The 19,339-nt window shown below is 35.9% G+C and overlaps 1 pseudogene; it reads right to left on the reverse strand.

Moving 5' to 3' along the window:
• Window positions 1–3,011: 3,011 nt before the first annotated feature.
• Window positions 3,012–8,813, reverse strand: LOC131025628 (allene oxide synthase 3-like; annotated as a pseudogene).
• Between the last annotated feature and the right edge of the window lie 10,526 nt (window positions 8,814–19,339).

Raw genomic sequence — 19,339 nt, forward strand, 5'->3', positions numbered from 1 at the left:
TAGGCATAATGTTAAAGTTAAACACACACACACACACACACACACATATATATATATATATATATATATATTTACATATTTATGTTAACATTATAATATATAATAAATACAAGCATCTATGGTTTTATGTCTATAAATCCCAATCATATATATACATATATATCTATAGAGAGAAAGTGGATCTTTAGATCTCACCCTTTATCATTGCATAGCATATAGATTCAAATGTGGACCACACAATGTGTATATATGTGCAGTAAGAATGTGACATGTGGCAGAGATTTTTCAAAATTTTATAAGGTAGTTTAATACAAATATGCATATACATAAATACATAGGGGAGAGCAAGGCTATAAACACTTCTTAACATATAAAATACGAACTAGCTAAAACGTATGAATTCTATGTAGAACACATTTGAATTTTTTTGTGTAAATGTCTAAATTGCAAAAAATAATTTTTTTTTGCTACCTATGAGATTCAAACTCAGGACCATAAATTCATCCAACAAGGTGATGAATCAACCATAGATCATGGTTGAAAATGGTTCATATTTTATATTTTAAGATGTATTTTTATTTTAGCCTCCCTCGAAATACATTTATGTATAACATTACAAAAAAGTATGCATATCATTGTGCGACCTCTCAGGTGCCTCTCGTTGCTGCTCGATGTCATCATAATTATACATACAGTTGACACAAATATGCATATACATACACAGATATACATATATATATATATATATATATATATAGGGTCGCATTCAATAGAGACCACACCATTAGATAAAGAATAAAGACCAAATCAAGGCCATTAATCTCTGTCCAATCAACGGTTCATATAATTTCCTAATTTGATTTTTCATGTAATTAAATATTGGTTAATTACATTTATTTAATCTGAAAAGGGCAAATATGTCCACTCAAATCCACTGAAATCTGGGATCCTGTTGACCAAATCCTGAAAATTCCTCTCTTCCTATTCTGAAACCTGTTCCGTCGATGAACATAATAGATGAACATTAGTATGTTCATTATTTTTCCTATGAACATATCGACGAACATTAGTATGTTCGTTTGTTTTTCTACGAACATATCGACGAACATTAACATGTTCGTTTATTTTTCTACGAACATATCGCTGAACATTAGTATGTTCATTAATATTTTCTACGAACAGTAGGTTCAAACTCCTTAATCAACCAAATTTTTGCATTATTTTTGCAGAAATCAACCAACAGAATTTATACAAAAGTTCTATCTTTAAACACCCAATTGGACTTTACAAACCAATATAATTTACCAACATTGATTTTGTAATACAGAACCAACAAAATAGTAAAATTCATCTCTCAAAATCGAAAATAGCGAAAGTAGAAATTTAAGGCTGTAACCACTAGCAACCACTGGAATTTGTTAACACCCAATTCAACTCGTGAATTTCGTCACCGCCTTGGTCCCCTCTAACACGGCGTGCTTCGCCAGCTCCCCGGGCAGCACCAGCCTCACAGCGGTCTAGATCTCCTTCGCCGACTGGAGGCTGCGCGTGGGCGCGGACGCCGGAGAATCGAGGCTAGAGGATTAGGGTTCGGTGATTGGGGAGGGAGGCGAGGGAAAGAAGAATGGATGGGGCGGAGGAGGAGTACATCTGAGCTCAAATGCAAGATCGCAATTTGCAAATCCCAAATCCCAAATCCCAGAGGAGAGTAGATCTGAGCTCAAATGCAAATTGCAAACCAAATCATAAGAAGTTGGGTCGGATTTGTTCGAGAGAAATTTGAGCAAGGGAGAAGCGGAGAGCTTCGTGCCGGACTTGGGAAAGGAGAGAGAAGCATAGGAAGGTAGCGGTGCTGCCGCCGCCGAGAAAGGAAACGTCGCCGCGTGGGGCAGCGGTTGGCTGGGTAGATCTTGGTTGTTCCTTCTGAGCAAGGGAAAAGATAAGAGTGAGAAAGAGAGATGGCAGTGGCTGCGGCTGGTCGTTCTCGCCGGAGTCTGGAGAAAAGTGAGGAAGATAAGAACAGATGAGACCGAGAGATGAGAGGCGCCGGCGGCGAAGCCGGAGAAGAATAGCGGCGGCAGCAGCTTAAGGGGGGGAGAGAGAGAGAGAGAGTTGAGAGAGCCGTGAGTTGGGATAACAAAATGACAAATTTGACCTTTATTATATAAAATAAATGAAATAAAATTATAATTAAAGGTTAAATTATCACCGTTGGATTAAGCAAGATCGACGCACAGAATTTGGTCTCCGTTCTCTATCTAGGGAGTGGTCTCCATTGAACTCTCCCCTATATATATATATATATATATATATATATATATATATATATATATATATATATAGCGTTACACACAAATATGCATAACACTATGCGACCGTCAGATGACCAGCAACAAGAGGCACCTAGAGGGTCGCATAGTCCTATGCATATAATTGAACACAAATATGCATATATATATATAAACACATATATGCATATTGTTACACATAAATATATATAGAACTATGTGACTCGTCAAGTGACTAGAGACAAGAGGCACCTGATGAGTCGCATAGTCCTATGCATATAACTGAACAAAAATATGCATAACGTTACATAAAAATATATATATATATATATATATATAGAACTATGCGACTCGTCAGGTGACCAGCAGCGAGAGGCACTTGACAGATCGCATAGTCTCATGCATATTTATATGCATCGCTATGCATAAATGTGTTTATATTTAGGGAAAAGGTGCAGATTGGCCCCCGAAGTAGTAGCCCCTATAACGTATAACCCCTCCTACTCATTGTGTGTGCAATTAAACCCCTGAACTCAAAAAATCGTGGAAAAAGACCCTTCTGACCAAACGGCGTTAACTACCGTTAGTCAAACTTTTTTATTTTTTAATTAAAATATGGCCCCACATCCTCTTTAGCCTTGCCGTATTGAAACTAAACCGGCGATTTAATCCTCATCATCTCCCACAACACAGATTTGACTATACTCACCCTCTCGAGCGTCGCTAGAGGCACGCCGCCCTCCTCCTCCACGACTCTGCGGATCTCTCTGGCAAAGCGGCGGTGCAAGTCCTCCCCGCCCCCGGCGACGTACTTCAACAAAGTCGGGAAGAGACTCTTCATCCCGTCGTAGGAGTTAAAGCCCATCACAAACATCATGTTGTGAGAGGCCTTATCCCTACTAAAAACCTTTCTCCTCCGCCTCGTCGAGCAACTCCCCGGCCATCTCGCGGAACGCGCTGTGGACCTTCTCGTACCCCAATTCCACCGAAAAATAAGGCAGCGGAAATGTGTGGAGCAGCAAATCCTCGGCAAAATTAGGGAAGAACTTCAACCCCAGCGTGATCAAAGGCGCCAGCTGCAGAAACAGCCACGGGTCGAGACCGGCATTGCCGCCGCCTGCGGCGGTGTTGTACGAGCTCTTGCCGGCGAATAAACGGAACAAGAGATCGAACGACATCCTATCGCTGATCGGGTTGAATTTCGACTCCCCTTTCTCGGCGAGCTCGGCCTCGACGTCGGAAATGAGCTGCGAAACGGCGACGCGGAAGGTGGTGATCAATTCCTTGTGCAATCTGCCGAGAACGGATAAAAAGAATTCCTTATGGCTTGTTATGTTATGGTTAATCAAATTGGACCTATATATAGATAATCAGAGACGATTATGAGAGGCTAATGGAGATGGATTCGTGATTAAAAAAAAAGGTTGAGAATTGGATTTGGATTGATGAATTGAAAATAACCAAAAGGTGTGGGAAACGATGAGAATTGAATCGCCGATTCAGTTTCACCAATGTCGCTTCGCCGGAGGGTATTCGGCTGTTGGTTCGGGAGATGTAGAGAGTTTTTGAGCTTTTTGATTATTGTCGGTGGTAGCCTGAAGATGGGTGACCGGCTACGCGTTGCCGATTTGTGGCCTAGTGGCCGATCGACGACGAAACAAACCTGTGAGGAGAGCTCACTTGAGCTCTTGTTCAAGTTTCAGGCGAGAGGACAGGGAGCTTTTCCACTGCTGGTTATGCGAGGGTGGCGACGTAGGAGGGTCGTGGTGGCGACTGCAGGGCGAGGCGGTGGCGCAACGAGGGCGGCGCGGCCGAGTTCGCACGCTGCTGCTGTCCTTGGTGGCTGCTGTTGCCTATGTTCGGCTGCTGTTGCTACTGCTGTTCAGCTGTTGCGGTTGCGTCGTGGAGGAGCGGCTGGTGGTGATGGTGGTGGAAGGCGGCGGCGGTGGAGTGGCCGAGAGACAGAGAGAGATGAGAGTTGAGCAAGACTAATGGTGGGCCTCATATTTTAATGAATTTTTTTTTAAAAAAAAGGTTGACTAACGGTAGTTAACGCCGTTTGGTCAGAGGGGCCTAATTGCACGATTTTTTTTTATTTAGGAGGTTTAGTTGCTTGCACAGTGAGTAAGAGGGGTTATACGCTATAGAGGCTACTACTTCGGAGGTCAATCTGCACCTTTTTCCTTATATTTATGCATATTTGTGTTCAACTATATGCATAATGTTGGGAACCTTGTGGAATATCCTAACCCTTGTTTTGATGATACCAAAATTCATAGGACTTAATTGTAATAGACTAGAATTGCTTTGAACTCAAGTGTTAGAGTTCGGTTCTAGTTTAGCTTGCGGTGTCGAAGACTGAAGACTGAAGAACGAAGGACTGAAGATTAAAGACTGCAGATACCAACTGAAGTATCAGTTGAAGACTGATTACTTAATGCGCGCAATGGATTGATACTAAAGTCAAGTATCAGTTGAACATTCCTCCTATGACTGATCTTCCAACGTTCAGAGGAAGCCACGTACTCACAAAGTACAGCCGCATTAAATGCAGAGATCTCAGGATATCTTTATCTCTGCAGAGGTCATTCCTATCTGGTGGTTACTTTTCAGAAACGTCACATCTCCTGTCCATCAAGAGAGCCGTTTCCACCCAGACAAGGAACCTCGAAGATTGAAGCCTCAGCCCAAATTCGAATTGCTCTCCAACGGAAGAAATCTTGATGACGTTCTACGCCAACGGATCTATTCAAGAGTTCTCCTACAAATAGCGCTCGAGGATCACTTCAACCTTCACCGATTCAACGACATAAGCTGAAGCTCTGCCGAAATTGCTACTCAGCCTAAAGCTGAATCTCCCCAAAGCTTGAATCGAAGAAGAGAATTCCAAAGCCAAAATCAGTCACTGCTGATTACACATATTCTCTTAGACCTTAGGCAAACCTCTGTTTACCCAAAAGCCAAAGGTCAAACTTGCTTCAAAGAACTTGTTCTTTGTAGTGAAGTTGGCACTCGTTCAAACCTCCCCCCCAAAAGAGTGTTTGAGTGATTCGGAGTTCAGGAAGGTACTCTGACTCTGAGTGAGAAGTCTTAGCACGGGTTGTGCTGAGCAGAGAAATCCGACGCGAGTGAAGCGTGGGTCCTGAAGAAGGGTTTTCTTCAGTGGTACGGTTGTGTGCACCCGGCAAGCACACGGTTTGGTTTGCAGTGCACCTGTTAAGCACTTGCGGAGTGGATTGTTGGTCTGATCAACCAACCGTGGATGTAGGAAAGGGTTTTTCCGAACCACATAAAAGTCTCTGTATTGTTTACAGCTTTCAGTTTTACATTCTTACTTGTGTTATTTCAATTGATAAACTGAACACTGATTAACTGCAAAGAGTAACCTAACAACCAACAACGTGCTCCACCAAGGCTATTGCGAAACTAAGTTTAATTTCCGCTGCGTATGATATCAGTCTGACTGATCTATCTTTTGATAGTCAGGAAGAGTGTTATCATCTCTGTCTTAGCAAACACGACTGAAGCCCTTACGTGCATCAGTTAAGTTTCAACAACTTAACCGATAACTCTTTACTGAAGAGCTTTCTGTATCAGTCGTCAACCCTGTTTGGTCAAAACTGTTTTCAGTAAAACAGGAGTCTGTGTTTGCATGCAAAGTTTCGTTTTGATCTCTGACTGAGATCTCTCTGATTAAGGATTTGAAAAATAGCCCATAGGTGTATTCCCCCCCCCATACACCTATTCGAGACCCTCTGGACCTAACACATAATGATGGCGACGGCCATGCGAAAAATAAATCGACAAAAAATTAATTTTCTTTCTTATATTTTCAATAATTTTTGCCTTGGAATGCCTAGGAATGCCTTTGCCATGTGTCGCTTGCTTAGTGCACCACGTAGACAAAATGTGTTGTCCAAATTTGGACCTATATACTTATTAAAATAAAAATTTTATTGAAAGAAAGAAGGAAACCTAAACCCTTGAGAGCACAGGAAGCAAACTAAGGGCCGAGCCTCGTTAAAACCTCCAAGGAAGGGAGGAAAAAGAGTACTCGTCTAAGGAAATTTGGACCTATATACTATGGTTAAGATCTAGTGAGATAGCTATTTTTTGTGAGAATAAGACAATATATAATGTTGAACAACATATAATGTTGAACAACGATATTTTAAATCAACGATATTTTAAAAATTAGTAAAATTTTCGCTTCCTCTAGGATTCGAACATAGGTAAAAAAAATTCACCATCCAAGTAAATATCAACGTAGAATACATTAAATCAACACCTACAAATCAATCTAAGATCTCATCATGGGATCTCATTGTAATCATTCCCTCTCTCTCTCTCTCTATATATATATATATAGAGAGAGAGAATGGATCCATGGAGAATCACATATATTTTAAGAATAGAGAATTGATCTTAGCCTTTGAATTTGTGAGATCTAACGGTTAATATCATTACCGTGAATTGTGTGATTAATTATGTGACTTATGTGATTAATTACGTTTAAGACTAATTAAGTAAATTCTACTTTGTTTGTAACCGTCCACCTAGTTCTCAAACTAAAACAAATCCTCTTATTTTTGGTAATTATAAAACTGATATCACATAATCTTTTTGTATTATGTATATTTTTTTTTTCGAGGGAATATTATGTATATTGTTATGCACCTTACATTAAGCACCCGTTTATATTGTTATGCACCTTACATTAAGGTGCATAACAATATTATGTATATTGTTATGTACCTTACATTAACCGGGCAACTTAGGGACAATGTGGTTAGGCTGGAGTCTTTGAAGTTGTCTTCTCGTCTCTCGTTCTATAGTTTTTCTTCCTCTTTGTGCTTTGTTTAGACGGGTACTCTTTTTCCTATCTTGGTTTTCCCTTTCGGGTTTCTAGGATAGGTTTTAATGAGGCTCGACCCTTAGTTTGCTTTTATGTGCTCTCAAGGGTTTTTTGGTTCTTTTTTTCTTATTTATAAAAGTTCTATTTCATCAACCGTAGATCTTGATGATCTAAGGGCCAAAAATGGTTCCTATTTATATTTTAAGAGATATTTTTATTTTAGCCCACCACTATATATATATATAGAGAGTTAGGTTCCATGGGAAAAAAAAATTCTGGAAGTAAGGAACTATGAACATGTCAATAGTTTTTGATGAACATAACAATAATTTTATTGAATATTTGGGGATGTTTGTGGATCGAATATATATATATAGGGAATGGTTTCAATGAAATCCCTCATATATGGTGAAATCTTGGATTGATTTGTAGGTGTTGATTTAAGGGGTAATTGCCGCAAAAACCATATACTTTTTCGATTTTTGGTTTTTTCCCATGACAAAAAAAATTTGAACAGAAATCCATGAATTGGAAAATTAATTGCAATTTTTCCCTGCATCCATTTTCTGGCGATTTCCGATGGAGCTCCGATCCAACGTGGCTTAATTGATTCCAAGTGTTAAAATAAAATCATGACATGGCAGTAGGGATGGCAACGGGCCGGATCTGGACCGGGTCTGGCCAATACCAGATCCAGATCCATTTTCATATACTAGATCCATATCCAGATCCGTGGATCTGTAAATTTTGGATCCAGATGCAGATCCGCGGGTCCACGGGTCCAGATCCATGGATCTGCTATTTTTAAATTAAATTAAAAAAAATTCACAAAATCAACAACATCTAGTTTCCATCATGAAAAATATAACACAAAATACTTTTATCTAATTACTTTTAGTTTTTATTCTTTTGAATATAATTTATTTATTATTTTTAATTTAGTTAATATTATTAGTAAACTAAATATAAAATATAAAATATATATATAAAATAAAACGGATCCACGGGTCGGATCTGGGCCGGATCCGGATCTAAAATTTTAAGATCCAAATCCAGATCCGTTTTCAAAACTGAGATCCAGATCCGTCAGGTCCAAAAAATTGAGATCCAGGTCCGTAAAAATGGATCTGGATCCACGGATCTGGACCGGGTCCAAGATCCACTGCCATCCCTACATGGCAGCCACACAACCTTAATTTTCCACCTCACCTAAAATCAGCTCTGTCAGCTCTGGTGGTCTTGGTCAGCTCTGGAAGCCCAAGGCAGCCAGAGCTGACCTTTGGAGCTTACCAAAGCAGCCAGAGCTGCCTTGGTCAGCTCTGGCTGCTTTGGTCAGCTATGGCTACCATTTTTTGAGCATTCCATTTCCAGATTTTTGAGAAGGCATGGTCAAGTTAAGAACTAGATTTTTGCTCTGCATTAAGAACTACATTTTGAGCAGATTTTTGGTGTCATTCCATTTCCAGATTTCGAGCCATTAAGATCTACAAATTGTGTATTTTGAGCAGGGCATTCCATTTCCAGATTTTGAGCCATTAAAATCTACAAACCAACATTTCATTTTCATTTCCAATGATCATGAACAACAAGGACGGCTGGTATTCCACATCCACATTGGGCAGCGGTTGCAAAGCTCCTGAATTCGAGCTTCCAGTTAGGTTTTGGGACATTTTGCTCGATGAACCCTAAGCTTCGACGAACCCTAAATCGACGAACCCTAAGCTTCAGATTTTATAATTCAATTGTCAAAAAATCATAAAACGGCGTCGTTTAATTATAATTAAAACGGCGTCGTCTCGTTCAATTCTCGGCGATGACACGCTGGAAATCCAATTGCCACCTCGGATTCAATTTGGAAAAAAAAATGGACGCGGGAGAAAATTGCAATTAATTTTCCAATTCATAGATTTTTGTTCAGATATTTTTTGTCATGGGAAAAAACAAAAAATCGAAAAAGTATATGGTTTTTGCGGCAATTAACCCTTGATTTAATGTATCATATGGCTGATATTTACCTAAAGGAGATAAATTTTGACCTGGGTTCCAATTCTGGAAGAAGCGAAAGTTGGACTAATTTTTTTAATATCGTTACTCAACATTATATTATTTAACACTTTGTTCATGGTTATTCATTATTCTCACATCTCACGAAAAATAACAATCTCACTAGAACCTAACCACACACACACACACATATATATATATATATATATAGGGGAGGGCTACAGTGAAAACACTTCTTAAAATATAAATATAAACGTTTTTTAATGTACGAATTTTATCCAACATGGTTACGAATTGCGAAAAATAAATTTTTGTTACCTTTGGGATTCGAACTCAGGACCACGAATTCATCCAACAAGGTTACGAATCAACCGTAGATCTTGATGATCTAAGGGCTGAAAATCATTTATATTTTATAAACTTAAGAGTGTTTTTATTCTAGCCCTCCCCTTAGATCATCAAGATCTACGGTTGATTCGTAACCTTGTGGATGAATTCGTGGTCCTGGGTTCGAATCCCAAAGGTAGCAAAAATTTATTTTTCACAATTCGTAACCATGTTGGATGAATTCGTAACCCTGTTGGATAAAATTCGTACATTAAAAAACGTTTATATTTATATTTTAAGAAGTGTTTTCACTGTAGCCATCCCCTATATATATGGGTATTTTATTATAAGAACTGCAAATATCATGAAAACGTGATAACATTGCATTAGACGTATAAAGTTATTTTATTCATAGTGAAATTTTTTTCACTCGAAAAAATAAATTCGCTTCGTTCAGAAATTCAGGTGTTGCATTCATCAAATCAAGATGATGTGTTGGGAACTTAATGAAATATTCTAGCCCTTGTTTTGATGATACCAAAATCCTTAGGTTTTCTTTGTAATAAACTAGAATTTTTTGAACTCAAGTGTTGGAGTTCACTTTCTAGTTTGCTTGGTGTTCTAAAGACTGAAGACTAAAAACCGGAGGACCGAAGACTGATGTATGCAATTAAAGGCAGAGTCAAATACTGATATTTGATTGAACGAGTTTCTCAACTGAAGAATCAGTCTTAACTGATTCATCAAATGCTGGCCAAGTAGATTCATAGCACTGATACTAAAGTCAAATATCAGTTAACATTCTTTCTCGGACTGAACCTCCAGAGTTCTAAAAGGAAGCCACACACTTCAAGTACAGCCGCATTAAATGCAGAGATACTGATGATCGTCATTTTTCTGCAGAGCATTCTTTTTTGGTGATTACTTTTCAGAGCCGCCTTACCTCCTGTACCCGAGACGCCGTTTCTCACCAAACAAGGAACCTCGAAGATTGAAGCCTCAGCCCAAATTCAAATTACTCTCCAACGGATGAATTCTTAAAGACCATCTCCGCCAACGGATCTATTCAAGACCTCTCCTATAAATAGAGCTCGAGGATCACTTCAATCTTCACCGATTCAAAAGGCATAAGCTGAAGCACTGCTGAAATTGCAACTCAGCCATTCAAAGCCTTCCAAAGTTTGAATCGAAGAAGAGAATCCAAAAGCCAAAATCAGTCTACTACTGATTACATACATTCTCTTAGAACCTTAGGCAAATACTAGTTTATCCAAAGCCTAAGTTACCAATTACAGAGAGCCTGTTATCTGTGATCTAGTTGGTAGTCTTCAAACCTCATTTCAAATGATCGAAAAGAGTGTTTGAGTAAAAAGCGGAGTTCAGACCAGTGTTCTGACTCCAAGAGATCTTAGCCAGCGCTAGCAAAGGCATTGTGGTGTCTTAGCGTGCTAAGAGTGTTTGAGAAATTCAACCCAGTGTGTTGGTACTGAAAATTTGATTTTCAGTTGTTAGGTTTGCTGTGCACCCGTAAGCACAAGCCCAGAGTGTTTGTCAGTGTGATCAACTGACCGTGGACGTAGGAATTTGTTCCGAACCATGTAAAAATTCATTTGTCTTTTATCGCTTTCAGTTATTTACTTTCTTATCTGCGCACAAACTCTTTGTTAAGTGAAACTGATTAATTGCAAAATGAAACCAAAATCTTGACAACGTGTTAATCACAAAGGCTATTTCAAAAGAAAAGTTTTCTGCTGCCAGTGTTATTAGTCTAACTGATAAATCTTCGGATAGTCAGTAAGATTCATAACACTCCTCTGTTTTACAACAAGACTGAAGCCTGACGCATATCAGTTAAAGTCGCTTAACTGATATCTCTTTACCGGAGAGAGATTTAGTATCAGTCTTCAACCTTTGCAACTAAAGTTTTCTTTAACTCTTTCATAAGTCAAAATGTTGTGTTTGTTTTTTAAAAATAGCCTATAGGTGTATTCCCTCCCCCCATACACCTATCCTGACCTTCCGGGACCTAACATGATGCATCTTTATTCTCATTTTAATTAAGGGTTCTTATTTTAATTAATAATTCTTATATAAACTTCGAAGGCAAAATACATCCAATAGTTAGAGCGGAATAAAATTTTTGAATATTAAAAAAAATGATTTTTTTTTTCTTCTATATTTTAAAGCTGACATATTTTTCATGCATAACTTTGCACACACAAAATACATAACATTGCAGACAAAAAATGCATTGCATTATGTGATCAAATACCTCTCGTCGCTGACCCCCCACCCCCAAATTTTATTATAATTATTACTTTTTAAAGCTTACATATTTTTCATGCATAACTTTGCCCATAAAAATGTACTCTCTCCTTCGCATTATAAATGTTCTATTATTTTTGGACATAGAGATTAAGAAATGTGTAATTTGTAGATACGTGGGTTGATGGAAATTATTTAAAATATTATGTATACAGAGAATATATTGCCAAAAAAGGAATGCGATATTTGTAATGGGACATCCCATTATGGAAATTGTGACATTTGTAATGGGACGAATGGAGTATAATGTTGCACACAAAAATGCATTGCAATGCATAAAATGGATGCATTTTTGTGAGTTCGGGTATCTGGTGTAAAAATTAATGCATTCGCAGTTAAAATTGACGCACTCGTAATATAAAATTTTATCTCTCCTTCAGGATTTGAACCCGGGTGATGTATTCATCCAGCAAGATGATGCATCCACCGTAAATATAATCAAATGACTGAAAAATTCACACAGATCCCAAACTTATGCATATTTATGTTTATCTATATGTATATATGTGTTTAAATATATGCATATTGCCTTCAAACAACTTATGTAAAACATATTTTGCTTTTTGGGATAGCCACTAGCACAGGGTGCATGAGTTAGGTGCTCTCATCACCGGCGCAGCCACCACCACTTACTCCTCATCTCTATTTCCACCGAACAACTCACGCCAACGATTGACTTAGTTGTCATCATCCGACGGTCAACTCACAACCAACAGCCTAACATCGTCGTCGTCATTACCACCCCGAATCCCCGCTTAGGCCAACATCAGTAGCATGACACTGCCGCCACCTTATACCCTCTGTGCTTAGGCACAACAATAACAATATTAATAACAAATGACAATAAATTATGGCAATAGATTAAGAATTCATGCATATTTGTGTGTAAAATTATGCATATTAAAAATACGTTAAAAATTAAAAAAATAAATAAAATTTTGAATCATCAAATTTCTAAGGGATAATAATACGCATCCATATTTGTTGTCTTTGAAAATCTCTGCCACGTGTTATTTTTATGTGTTTATATAAATATAATATAATATATAGTACAAATTTAAATTTACATACTGCTTCAAAGAAAATAAATCTAGATGATCCACATCCATATCCTATGTATATGGACTTAACAGATTAATTAGTTTTCTATTTTTTTTTAATAGTCGGATCGGAGCTACCATTTGTAGCTTGTGAAATCCTAACCGCCACATGATATACTTAGTCACTTAGACATGCATGTACATCAATATTTTATATTTTTTGTATAAGCTACATATATAAACAATGAAATTATATATTCCCTCTATTTTTAATTTAATAGGCTATTGGACATGGGTATGAATGTAAAAAGCCCAAATAGTTAATAATAATAATAATAATAATAATAATAATAATAATAATAATAATAATAATAATAATAATAATAATAATAATAATAATAATAATAATAATAGTAATAATAATAAGAGAGAGAGAAGAAAATAATTTTTTTTGTGATTATATTTGTCAAAAAAGTATGAGAGAGAATGAAGATAATTCTTTTTTAAGTGAAAATAGAGATAATTATTTGTGGACCTCAGTGACATTTGGTATAAATAATAAGGTGACCGAAGGTATTTGTTATATATTGATTTTTCATTTTAAGAAATGACCTATTAAACTGAAATGCCCAAATAAAAAAATATGACCTATTAAATTGGGACAGATAAAGTACTTTATTTTAAAGGATAAATTGTCAACGAAATCAATAACATTCTTTTAGAAAATACACATGCTTTGTAAATATTTAGAATTTGGTCTACATAGTATCGAAATACAAATTTCAGTTAAAAGCCATTTTCATAATAATCGGGAGCACACAACAAATAGAGAGTAAAACATTAAAGCATGAACATTCACTTTTAACTTGCATAAATATCACAGTTTAATAAATTAAAATTATATTTGAATATAAAGACATTTGATGTACAATATGATTATGCCTTGCTTAGAGTGATTTCAGCTTAAGTATCCTCATCAATTGAGCCTACAATATTTATTTTGTGTTCAATATCAATAAACTATGTCTATAAATTTATTTCATATAATCTGCATTCAACATAAGCCTATATTTAATTCTAAATTTGCAACACTGAGACTTAAAACTTACTCTCTTTGATTTATGTTTACCAAAAAAAGAAGGGGGGCTGGGGTTTAAGAACCTCGAGTGGTTTAATCAAGCACTAGTGATGAAATGGTTCTGGAGATATCTAAGTGGGAGGGATCTGCTGTGGGCCAAAGTGATCAGATCGCTCTATGGGGATCTTGATTGGGGAGAGATGTCGGTGAGATGCTCTGGAAGAGGCTGGGCTAGGAAGGGCTGGTGGTCTAGTTTAGTTGAGGCTGTTGGGGGATCGCGAGAGTCTTGGTTTTTGAACAACATTAGGCTTAAGGTCGGGAATGGGCAGACCACAAAATTTTGGGAACATAGATGGCTGGGTTCTAAACCTCTTAAGTTTGTCTTCCCTAGGTTGTACCGTCTTAGTGCAAACAAGAATGCACTGATTTGCGAGTCGGGGAGATGGGAAAATGGGGAGTGGCAGTAGGAGTTGAATTGGAGACGAGAGTTGTTTGAGAGAGAAAGGGTTGGGGCAAATGAATTGTTATCTGCTATTTCTGTGGTTACTCTTAATGCAGATACGGTCGATGGGTGGCAGTGGAGCGCAAGTAAAAATGGCATTTTTTCAACAAAATCGGCGTACTCGATCATTAGTGAAGTCAAGAAAGAAACGGTAGCAGAGAATGAGTCCAAGGAGAGCCTTGCGAAGGTGTGGAGTATCCCAGCCCCACATAAGGCGAGAACTACAGCTTGGAGGATTTTGAGAAATAGACTACCCACCTGCTATAACCTTCAGAGAAGAAACATTTCGTTGCATGTAGCTGATCTTGGATGCAACACGTGCTTTCATCAAGAGAAGTCTATTAATCATTTGCTTCTCCATTGCCCAAAGACCGAAAAGGTTTGGGATGAAATGTATAAGTGGCTTGGCATTTGTTTTGTGCAGCCACAAAATGTGGTATCGCACTTTATTATGTTCACAGATTGGAGCAAACGGAAAGAGAGTAGGAAGTTCCTAAGGGCGTTATGGTGCTTCATGAACTGGGTCCTTTGGAGGTGCCGAAATTCCAGTCGATTTGAAGATAAAGTCTGGGAAATAAATAATGTGGTTTTGGAGATAAAAGCTAAAATGTGGAGCTGAGGTAGAATCTTTGGAATCTCAGACGTTGGGTCATATTTTAAGGACTGGATCTCAAGAGATTCATGTCCATTGCTACTGTAAGTTACTCTTGGTACCTCTGGTACCTGGTTTTGGTATTTATATAATCCCTTTTCTTATCACAAAAAAAAAAAAACTTACTCTCTCCGTCTCAATTCAATAGGCCATAAGGTTTGGACACGAATGTTAAGAAACAAATAGTTTATGACAAAATAGAAGAGATAAAATAATTCTTTTTGAGGATATATTTGTTCATAAAGTATGATAGAGAAATAAAGAAGAGATAATTATGAGTGGAGCAAATGACATTGTGTAAATAATGAGTTATATTGGGATATTTGTTACGTATTGACTTTCCATTTTAGGAAGTGACCTATTGAATTGGAATTGGGACGTCCAAAGAAAGAAACATGACATATTGAATTGGGACAAAAGGAGTATAATGTTTGAGCAAATTTAAGTTTTAACATATTACTCCATCCGTCCATGAAATCATTTCCACTTTGTGGACGACACGAATTTTAAGAAAGTGGTGAAAAATAGTTGATAATAGTAATATTGTTGTGAGTGGAGTTTGAGTCCCACTGTGAGTGAAAATTTGTAGACCCTACTGCTATAAATAGAAGTGAAAATGATATCGTGGACAGACCAAAATGGCAAAAGTGAAAATGATATCGTGGACGGAAGGAGTATATATTTTTGTACAAGTATCCATGTGTTTCTCATTCATTGCTAATACAAACTTGATATATTTACTGAATAAATATATCTCTTAAAATTTTATGCAGGTATTACAGAAATATAGTTCATTTTCTTACATATATTATTTCTTCCGTCCACAATAAATATGGTGTAAATGAAAAGACACGAGTTTAAGAAAATATTGGAAGATATGTATAAAGTGGAGAGTTGATTTGTTAGGTAATTAATAAATTAATAGGTTGTGAGTTTTTGATAAATATCGTGTATGAATAGGATAAAGTATGAGGATATATCTTAAATAAAAAAACCACACTTATTATGTAAATATAAAAATAGCAAAAAATTATATTTATCATGGATGAAGGAAGGGGTGCGGTTATAGTGAGAACCACAATTGTCATGAGAACATAAGAACCAATAAAATTACTGCATCTGCTATACAAATTAATGCATCCGCTATTAAATTTAATGCATCCGAAAAAAATAATTTTTTTGCTCCCTTCAGGATTCGAACCCAGCACCTGCATCCATCCACCAAGATGATGCATCCACCGTAGATCTTGATGATCGAATGGCTTAAAATGGTTCTCCGTTCTTATTTTATTAGTGGTTCTTATTTGAACATCTCCCATGAAGAAAGTGTAATATATAGATAAGTAAAATTTTATTTAAATGTAAATTCTCACAAAATGTATATGCATGTTTCCCCTTGTCGTTGAATAGGGAAAGTGAAAAAATATTTTTCTCTAATTGAGCCAGCGGAAGGCCGGAAGGGTTTACTAATACGATTTCAACGAGGTAAATTCTCACGTTATAAGGCTCTTGACTCTTGTTAGGGGCTGATTGATTTTATTGTGATTGTTTTACCTTTTTATTTATTTATTTTTACTTAACAACGGGAAAAAAAGGACAAAAAGCATTTTGACTTTGCGGGTGTTACACAACATAGCGATTATTAAAATAAAATAAAGTGATCGCTAAGTTTTACAGTTGAAAATTTAAAACGTCCACGATCATTAAATTTACATAACAAATATTTACTTTTATAAATATAAAAATATTTAGGAAACAATATTTTACACATTTTGACATGTTCTAAAAAAGAAAATGATTTAACAGCTATTATTCAAAAATCCATCTAATCGATTAGTGGATCATCTAACCACTCGAGAGATCAAATCATTTAATTTGAATGGCTAGATGATCTAAGTATCAGTCAAATGGTTAAATGATTTAGCCTACTGTTAGATCCTTTATCCACCCGGCAAATGATTCGATTGTTCGAACGGTTAGTCAATAGCTATCAAATCATTGTATTTTTTAAAAAATAATAATATATTTATCACATAATTTTATTTGTATAAAAAATGTACTCCATCCGTCCGCGATATCGTTTCCATATTATGGATGGTGCGGGTTTTAAGAAAAATAATGAATAGTAGTAAATAATAATGAATATTGTAGTGGGTAAACTTTGGGTCCTATTATTATTGTGAGTGAAAATTTGTAGATTCTACTTCTATAAATGAAAATAGAAATGATATCATGAACGGACCACAATGACAAATATGAAAACGAAATCGCGGATGGAGAGAATACGATTTCGCGGAACGAGAGAATATAAATTTTTTCCTATAAAATCAAATAAAGTCACTAGTCTATTTAAGTTCGTCCATTTAATTTGGACAGAATATCCTTATCAATTTAGGGCATTTAAGTTTTATCCCATAAAGTTTATAGGGAATGATTTTTATACTGAACATCATATCATGTACACTTGAAAAGTCATCATTTTAAAAGGAGTCAAACGTTAACTCCAACGCCTCGTTTACCAAACCAAAAATAAAAATATATCACCGTCCAATCAAAAGAGATGCTGACATGCATACGAACGTGACAGTGAGTAAGATTAGTGGGTCACTTTTCGGAAATCCACGAATTCCGCCGAGTCGAAGAATATTTATTTATTTATCTATTGGCCCCCAAATTATTGATTGTAGGAAAGTGAAACAATAGGCATCTCCCGACAAAGAAATAATACTCCTCGTCCGTCCCACTTCAAATGTCCCACTTTTTATGATGGGTGTCCCACTTCAAATATTTCACACCTTATTTGGTAGTAATACATTTTCTCTATATTTAATATTTAAATAATTTCTACCAACCCATTTTATCTACTTTATACTCACTTTATTTACTTTATACTCATTTTTTAATCTCCGTGCCCAAAAGTAAGGGGACATTTAGGACGGGACGGAGGGAGTAATAATAATAATAATAATAATAATAATACCTCGTATCCTTCTCATATTCTTCTATCTGTAATCATTTTTAAGAATGGTTATAAAAGCTCTCTTTATTTTATTTGGAAGAATTGGAACTGTTTAGAGGTCACCTCTTTTCAAAGTAAACTGTTGTAAATTGGAATTCTCCAACTTCAATTTTATAGAATGTAATTACATAGAGAGTTTAACATGAGAATCCTTATATAAGATACAAATAAAAAATTATTTTTAATTATTTGATTGTAAAAATTTACAATAAATATATTATCTTGATAGATGAATGTAGCACCTGAGTTTAAATTTTATATTTTCATCTTTTTTTTTCTTTTGAATTCACTAAATTTAACAATGTTTGTATTAAATTTATAGGGAAATGCATTGTTATCACGTTCTTACAAAACATGTAGTTCTCGTGATAAGCACACCCTATATATAGGGGTTAGGATTTATTGTGAGGACTACATATTTCATCAAAATGTGAGAACAATGCAATTTTTCTATAAAATTTTGCATTCATTATTAAATTTAATGCATTCAAAACCAAAAATCACTTTCTTCAAAATTCAAACTAAGATGTTGCATTCATCCATTGTAGATTTTTATGATCGAATGATTAAGAATGATTATCCGTTCTCATATTAAATAAGGGTTCTCATTTGAACCTATATAAATAGGTGATTGAGTGAGAATTGAGAAACCACCTTATTCTAAGATATACTTATAAACCATATGATCATTGATATCTACAGGCCAAATCTAACCATTTAGAATCTACAAACAAATTAATGTAACGAACAAGTCAATATAATCTACAAATAAATCAATATAACGCATGAATAATCATATCCAATTAATGTGGGAAAATTTTCGCCCCCTTCAAAATTCGAACCTATATGAGAATGTTATTCGCGTGTTACATTGATTTATTAGTAGATTTTATTGACTTGTTCATTCTTCTCATTTCACACGATTAATTTGAATGGATATCATCTATAGGATTGAATATTTAATGTTCCAAATTCATTATCATTTCTCACAATGGATAGTATTTTCACTAGATCCTTTCTCATTCACACTAATATGTTAACCATTGAATTTTGACGGAAAATTAATTTACGACGTAATGCCATTTTTAAAAAATCCTAGTTTCGTCTTCAAAGAAAACAATATGAGATTGATGTTTCTGGATCTAGTATTAAGTTGTATTCATGTTGTTGAGTTTTTATGAAATTTCAATTTGCATTATAGTTTTTAAGCAAAAATTTATAAATATATTTTATACTTGGCTAGAGTTCA

The sequence above is a fragment of the Salvia miltiorrhiza genome, chromosome 5 (assembly GCF_028751815.1).
Source record: "Salvia miltiorrhiza cultivar Shanhuang (shh) chromosome 5, IMPLAD_Smil_shh, whole genome shotgun sequence".
Classification (NCBI taxonomy): Eukaryota; Viridiplantae; Streptophyta; class Magnoliopsida; order Lamiales; family Lamiaceae; genus Salvia; species Salvia miltiorrhiza.